Genomic DNA, 11,797 nt, shown 5'->3' with positions numbered 1-11,797 from the left:
ACAGACACACAAACACAAACACACACACAGACACACTGACACACACACACTCTGACACAGATACACACACAGACACACCCACCCACACAGACTCACAAACACACACACACACAGACACACAGGCACAGATACACAGACACATACACACACACACACATGCATGCACACACAGATACACACATGCATGCACACAGACACACAGGCACAGACACACACACACAGACACATACACACACACACATAGACACACACACACACGGACACACAAACACACACAGACACACAAACAGACACATAGGCACACACACACAGACACACACAGACACACAGACACAGATGCAGACATACACACACAGACACAGACACACGCACACACACATACACACAGGCACACGGACATGCACACACACAGGCACACAAACACAGACACACAAACACAGACACACACACAGACACACTGACACACACACACACTGACACAGATACACACACAGACACACCCACCCACACAGACTCACAAACACACACACACAGACACACAGGCACAGACACACACACACAGACACATACACACACACTGACACACACACACATGCATGCACACACAGATTCACACATGCATGCACACAGACACAAACACACACAGACACACAGACACACACAAACACATACACACAGACACACACACAGACACACACACAGACACACAGAACACATTAACACACAGACACACACACACACAGACTCACACACATACACAGACACAGATACACACACAGGCACAGGCACAGACATGCATACACACACATGCACATGGACGCACACACACACAGACACCGACAGAGACAGACACACACGCGCGCTCACGCACACACACAGGCACAGATACACACACACACACATAGACACACACACACGGATACACAAACACACATAGACACACAAACAGACACATAGGCACACACACACAGACACACACACAGACACAGACACACAGACACAGACGCAGACATACACACACAGACACAGACACACACACGCACACATACACACAGGCACACACGCGCACACACACATGCACACACACACACGCATACACAGACACACCCACACAGACACATGCACAGACACACACACGCCCACACACACACAGACACACTCAAATGCGCGCACACACATACACACATATGCACATACCGACGCGCACACACACACAGACACACACATGCACACACACACACAGACACTCGCACACCGACACATAAACACACGCACACACACAGGCACACACACATAGACAAACACACAGGCACACACAGATACACACACAGACACACGGACAAAGACGCAGACATACATACACAGACACACAGACACAGACACACAGACACACAGACACAGACACTCGCACACCGACACATAAACACACGCACAGACACAGACACACACACACAGACAGGCACAGACACACAGACACTCGCACACCGACACATAAACCCACACACACACACAGGCATACACACACACACACGTACACACAGGCACACACACAGACACACATGCATACACAGACACACACACAAAGACACACAGACACACACATAGACGCTCGCACAGACAAACACACAGACACACACAGGTACACACACAGACACACAAACACACACAGACACACACAAACACATACACACAGACACAGACACAGACACACAGACACATTAACACACAGACACAGAAACACACACACAGACACACACGCACACAGAGACACACACACAGACACACACGCACAGACACAGATACACAGACACAGACACACACAGACACACTCACACGCATACACACACGCACAGACACCCACACAGACACAGACACACACACACATGCACACACAGACACACACAGACAAACATACAGACACACACAGACAAGGCAGACAGACACACACTGAAACACACAATGACATACACAGACGCATGCGCACATACAGGCACACACAAAACACAGACACACACACAGACACAGACACGCACACACAGACACACACACGCATGCATACAGACACACAAACACACACAGACACACACACACAGACATACAGAACACATAAACACACAGACACAGACACAGACACACATGCACACGGACGCATACACACACAGACACACACACACAGGCACAGATACACACACAGACACACAGGCACACACACACAGGCGCAGACATACACACACAGACACTGACACACACACACGTGCGTACTCACAGGCACACACACATGCACACACATGCACACGCACACAGACACATACACACACACACACGCACGCTCGCACACACACTCACGCACACACATGTGCACGCACACACATGCACACACACGCACACACAGACACACCCACACAGACACACTCACAGACACACACACACCCACACACACGCAGACACACTCACACACGCACACGCACATACACACACACACACGCACTCACAGACACACACAAACACACATGCGCGCACACACAGACACACACACAGACACTCACACAGACACACACACATACACACAGGCACACACAGAGATACACACATACACACAAACACACACAAACACACACAAACACATATACACAGACACACACAGACACACAGAACACATTAAACACAGACACAGACACACACGCACACACAGACACACAGACACACACACAGACACAGACAGACACAGACACACACAAAGACTGACAGACACATACGCACGCTCACACATACACAGACACACACACAGACATAGACACACACAGACACACACACAGATACACAAACACACAGAGACACACAGACACACACACAGATACACACACAGACACAGACACAGACGTACACACACAGACACACAGTCACAGACATACACACTCGCACACCGACACATAAACACATGCACATACACAGACACACACACACACACATACACACAGGCACAGACACACAGACACTCGCACACCGACACATAAACACACGCACACACACAGACACACACACGTACACACAGGCACACACACAGGCACACAGACACAGACACTCACACACCGACACATAAAGACACGCAAACACACAGACACACACATACACACAGGCACAGACACACAGACACTCGCACACCGACACATAAACACACATACACACACGTACACACAGGCACACACACAGACACACAGGCATACACAGACACACACATGCACACACAGACGCTCGCACAGACAAACACACAGACACACACACAGATACTCACAGACACACACAGATACACACAGACACACACAAACACATACACACAGACACAGGCACACAGAACACATTAACACACAGACACAGAAACACACACACAGACACACACGCACACAGAGACACACACACAGACACAGACACACAGACACACACAGACGCGCGCACACGTATACACTCACGCACAGACACCCACACAGGCACAGACACACACACATGCACACACAGACACACACAGACACACATACAGACACACACACAGACACACACAGACACACATACAGACACACACACACCCACACACACGCAGACACACTCACACATGCACACGCACACACACACACAGACACATGCACACAGACACACACACAGGCACACACACACATAGATGCACACAGACACACACACACACATGCACACACAGACACACACAGACACACACACACAGACACACACACAGACACAGGCAGACATACACACACGGCACACACAGACACACACACTGACACACACAGCCACACATGCACACACAGACACACCCACACACAGAGACACACACACAGACACACAGTCACAGACACACACAGATACACACACGCATGCACACAGACACACAAACACACACAGATACACAAACACACAGACACACAAACACATACACAGACACACACACAGAACACATTAACACACAGACACAGACACGCACACACATGCACGGACGCACACACACACAGACATAGACATAGACAGACACACACGCAGACACACTGACACACACACACACAGGCACAGATACACACACATGCACACAGACACACAAACACACACCGACACACAAACACACACAGACACACAGGCACACACACACAGACACACGCAGACACACACACACACAGGCAGAGACATACACACACAGACACATATACACACACATGCACACACACGTGCACGCACACACCCGCACACACAGACACACGCAGGCACACTCACATGCGCGCACGCACATACACACACACATGCAGACACACACACACGCACACACACATGCATACACACGCACACAGACAAATACACACGCACGCACACACAGACACACACACAAACACTCACACAGACAGTCACACACCCACACACACGCAGACACACTCACACGTGCACACACACGAACACACTCACACATACATGCACACACAGACACACACACACCAACACATAAACACACATGCACATACCCGCACACACAGACACACACATACACACACGTACACACAGGCACACACACAGACACACACAGACACACACGCATACACAGACACACACAAATACACACACACGCGCACACAGACACACAAAGACACTCACACAGACACACACACAGACATACACAGACACACACAGATACACAGAACACATTATCACACAGACACAGACACACACGCACACACACACACTGACACACACACACACACACACACAGAGGCACAGATACACACACACACACAGACACATAAACTCACACAGACACACACACAGACACACACAGACACACAGAACACATTAACACACAGACACACACGCACACACAGACACAAACACAGACACACTGACACACACACACAGGCACAGATACACACACACACACACAAACACACACAGACACATAAACTCACACAGACACACAAACACACACACAGACACACAGGCACACACACACAGACACAGACACACACACACACGCACATGTACACACAGGCACACACGCACACACATGCACAGACACACACACCCACGCACACGCAGACACACTCACATGTGCACATGCACGTATACACACACATGCAGACACACACACGCACACACGCACACACATGCACACACACACACAAACACACGCATGCACACACACTCACACACACGCACACACGCACGCACACACACATACACGCACACACGCACGCATGCACACACACACACACACATACACACACATGCACACTCACACAGACACATACACACATACATGCACACGCACACACATGCACACACACGCACACACAGACACACACATAGACAGACACACACCCACACACACGCAGACACACTCACACATGCACATGCACATACACACACATGCACATGCACACACACAAGCACACACACACGCACACACACATAAAAACACACGCACATACATACGTACACACAGGCACACACAGACACACACAGACACACACGCATACACAGACACACAAATACACAGACACACAAATACACATACACGCACACACAGACACACACAGCCACACAAACACATGCACACAGACACACAGAATACATTAATACACAGACACAGACACACACGCGCACACAGACACACACACAGACACACAGCCACAAATACTGAGAGACACAGACTGACAGACACACACACACGCATACACAGACAGACACAGCCTGACAGGCACACACGCACACACAGACACAGGCACACACACGGACACACATACACAGACACACAAACACAAACACACACACAGACACACTGATACACACGCACACTGACACAGATACACACACAGACACACCCACCCACACAGACTCACAAACACACAGACACACAGGCACAGACACACAGACACACACACACACACACACATGCATGCACACAGATACACACATGCATGCACACAGACACACAGGCACAGACACACACACACGGACACACAAACACACACAGACACACAAACAGACACATAGGCACACACACACAGACACACACAGACACAGACACACAGACACAGACGCAGGCATACACACACAGACACAGACACAGACACACGCACACACACATACACACAGGCACACGGACATGCACACACACAGACACACAAACACAGACACACAAACACAGACACACACACAGACACACTGACACACACACACACTGACACAGATACACACACAGACACACCCACCCACACGGACTCACAAACACACACACACACAGACACACAGACACAGACACACACACACAGACACATACACACACACCGACACACACACATGCATGCACACACAGATACACACATGCATGCACACAGACACAAACACACACAGACACACAGACACACACAAACACATACACACAGACACACACACAGACACACAGAACACATTAACACACAGACACAGACACAGACACACACACACAGACTCATACACATACACAGACACAGATACACACACAGGCACAGGCACAGACATGCATACACACACATGCACATGGACGCACACACACACATACACCGACAGAGACAGACACACACATGCGCTCACGCACACACACAGGCACAGATACACACACACACACATAGACACACACACACGGATACACAAACACACATAGACACACAAACAGACACATAGGCACACACACACAGACACACACACAGACACAGACACACAGACACAGACGCAGACATACACACACAGACACAGACACACACACGCACACATACACACAGGCACACACGCGCACACACACATGCACACACACACACGCATACACAGACACACCCACACAGACACATGCACAGACACACACACGCCCACACACACAGAGACACACTCAAATGCGCGCACACACATACACACGTATGCACATACCAACGCACACACACACACGCGCACACACACATGCACACACACACACAGACACTCGCACACCGACACATAAACACACGCACACACACAGGCACACACACAGACACACACATAGACAAACACACAGACACACACAGATACACACACAGACACACGGACACAGACGCATACATACATACACAGACACACAGACACACAGACACAGACACACAGACACAGACACTCGCACACCGACACATAAACACACGCACAGACACCGACACACACACACAGACAGGCACAGACACACAGACACTCGCACACCGACACATAAACACACACACACACACAGACATACACACACACACACGTACACACAGGCACACACACAGACACACATGCATACACAGACACACACACAAAGACACACACGCACACACAGACACACACATAGACGCTCGCACAGACAAACACACAGACACACACAGGTACACACACAGACACACAAACACACACAGACACACACAAACACATACACATACACACAGACACAGACACACAGACACAGGCACACAGAACACATTAACACACAGACACAGAAACACACACACAGACACACACGCACACAGAGACACACGCACAGACACAGATACACAGACACAGACACAAACAGACACACTCACACGCATACACACACGCACAGACACCCACACAGACACAGACACAAACACACATGCACACACATACACACACAGACAAGGCAGACAGACACACACTGAAACACACAATGACATACACAGACGCATGCGCACACACAGGCACACACAAAACACAGACACACACACAGACACAGACACGCACACACAGACACACACACGCATGCATACAGACACACAAACACACACAGACACACACACACAGACATACAGAACACATAAACACACAGACACAGACACACACACAGACACACACACACATGCACACGGACGCACACACACACAGGCACAGATACACACACAGACACACAGGCACACACACACAGGCGCAGACATACACACACAGACACTGACACACACACACGCGCGTACTCACAGGCACACACACATGCACACACATGCACACGCACACAGACACATACACACACACGCTCGCACGCACACACATGTGCACGCACACACATGCACACACACGCACACACAGACACACCCACACAGACACACTCACAGACACACACACACCCACACACACGCAGACACACTCACACACGCACACGCACATACGCACACGCACATACACACACACACACGCACTCACAGACACACACACACATACACACAGGCACACACACAGGCACACACAGACACACGCATACACAGACACACACAAACACACATGCGCGCACACAGACACACACACAGACACTCACACAGACACACACACATACACACAGACACACACAGAGATACACACATACACACAAACACACACAGACACACACAAACACATATACACAGACACACACAGACACACAGAACACATTAACACACAGACACAGACACACACGCACACACAGACACACAGACACACACACAGACACAGACAGACACAGACAGACACAGACACACACAAAGACTGACAGACACATACGCACGCTCACACATACACAGACACACACAGAGACATAGACACACACAGACACACACACAGACACAGACACACACACTCGCACACCGACACATAAACACATGCACATACACAGACACACACACACACACATACACACAGGCACAGACACACAGACACTCGCACACCGACACATAAACACACGCACACACACAGACACACACACGTACACACAGGCACACACACAGGCACACAGACACAGACACTCACACACCGACACATAAAGACACGCAAACACACAGACACACGCATACACACAGGCACAGACACACAGACACTCGCACACCGACACATAAACACACATACACACACACACGTACACACAGGCACACACACAGACTCACAGGCATACACAGACACACACATGCACACACAGACGCTCGCACAGACAAACACACAGACACACACAGACACACAAATACACACAGACACACACAAACACATACACACAGGCACAGGCACACAGAACACATTAACACACAGACACAGAAACACACACACAGACACACAAGCACACAGAGACACACACACAGACACACACACACAGACACACACAATCGCACACACACGTATACACTCACGGACAGACACCCACACAGGCACAGACACACACACATGCACACACAGACACACACAGACAAGGCAGACAGATACACACGCGCACACACAGACACACACACACTGAAACCCACAATGACACACACAGACGCACACAGACACACACAGACACACATGGACACACAGACACACACACAGACACGCACATGCAGACGCACACACAGACACAGACACGCATGCATGCAGACACACAAACACACACACAGACACACAAACACAGGCACAGATACACACACAGGCTCACAGGCACACACACACAGGCGCAGACATACACACACAGACACTGACACACACACACACGCGTGTACTCACAGGCACACACACATGCACACACATGCACACGCACACAGACACATACACACACACACGCTCGCACGCACACACTCACGCACACACATGTGCATGCACACACATGCAGACAGACGCACACACAGACACACCCACACAGACACACTCACAGACACACACACACCCACACACACGCAGACACACTCACACACGCACATACACACACACACACGCACACACACACGCACTCACAGACACACACACACACATACACACAGGCACACACACAGGCACACACAGACACACACAGACACACGCATACACAGACACACACAAACACACATGCGCGCACACACAGACACACACACAGACACTCACACAGACACACACACATACACACAGACACACACAGATACACACATACACACAAACACACACAGACACACACAAACACATATACACAGACACACACAGACACACAGAACACATTAACACACAGACACAGACACACACGCACACACAGACACACACACAGACACAGACAGACACAGACACACACAAAGACTGACAGACACATACGCACGCTCACACATACACAGACACACACACAGACATAGACACACACAGACACACACACAGATACACACACAGACACAGATGCAGACGTACACACACAGACACACAGACACAGACACACAGACACAGACACTCGCACACCGACACATAAACACATGCACTTACACAGACACACACACACACACATACACACAGGCACAGACACACAGACACTTGCACACCGACACATAAACACACGCACACACACAGACACACACACGTACACACAGGCACACACACAGGCACACAGACACAGACACTCACACACCGACACATCAAGACACGCAAACACGCAGACACACACATACACACAGGCACAGACACACAGACACTCACACACCGACACATAAACACACATACACACACACACACACACACACACACGTACACACAGGCACACACACAGACACACAGGCATACACAGACACACACATGCACACACAGACGCTCGCACAGACAAACACACAGACACACACAGATACACACAGACACACAAACACACACAGACACACACAAACACATACACACAGACACAGGCACACAGAACACATTAACACACAGACACAGAGACACACACACAGACACAGACACACAGACACACACAGACACACACACACGTATACACTCACGCACAGACACACACACAGGCACAGACACACACACATGCACACACAGACACACATACAGACACACACACAGACAAGGCAGACAGATACACACGCGCACACACAGACACACACACACTGAAACCCACAATGACACACACAGACGCACACAGACACACATGGACACACAGACACACACACAGACACGCACATGCAGACACACACACACAGACACAGACACGCATGCATGCAGACACACAAACACACACACAGACACAGAAACACATACACACAGACACACAGACACACACACACAGACACATAGAACACATAAACACACAGACACAGACACGCACACACATGCACACGGACGCGCACACACACAGACACACTGACACACACACACAGGCACAGATACACACACAGACACAGACACACACACGCACACGTACTCACAGGCACACACACAGACATGCATACACACACACACGCACACACACTCACACACACACACGTGCACGCACACACATGCACACACACACACACACAGACACACCCACACAGACACACTCACAGACACACACACACCCACACACACGCAGACACACTCACACGTGCACACGCACATACACACACACACACACATGCAGACACACACAGGCACACACACACGCACACACATGCACACACGCATGCACACACACACATACACAGACACCCACGCACACCCACACACACAGACACACACACGTACACACAGGCACACACACAGACACACACAGACACACGCATACACAGACACACACAAACACACATGCGCGCACACACAGGCACTCACACAGACATGCACACATACACACACACAGATACACACACAGATACACACAGACACAAAAACACACACAAACACATATACACAGACACACAGACACACAGAACACATTAACACACAGACACAGGCACACACGCACACACAGACACACAGACACAGACAGACACAGACAGACACACAGACACACACAAAGACTGACAGACACACACGCACGCTCACACAGACACAG

Source organism: Chiloscyllium plagiosum, unplaced genomic scaffold (genome assembly GCF_037043375.1).
Source record: "Chiloscyllium plagiosum isolate Xiang-an unplaced genomic scaffold, Cpla_swu_hap1 HiC_scaffold_37, whole genome shotgun sequence".
In the NCBI taxonomy this organism is placed as follows: Eukaryota; Metazoa; Chordata; class Chondrichthyes; order Orectolobiformes; family Hemiscylliidae; genus Chiloscyllium; species Chiloscyllium plagiosum.
Note: the sequence above shows the minus strand (reverse complement) of the source record.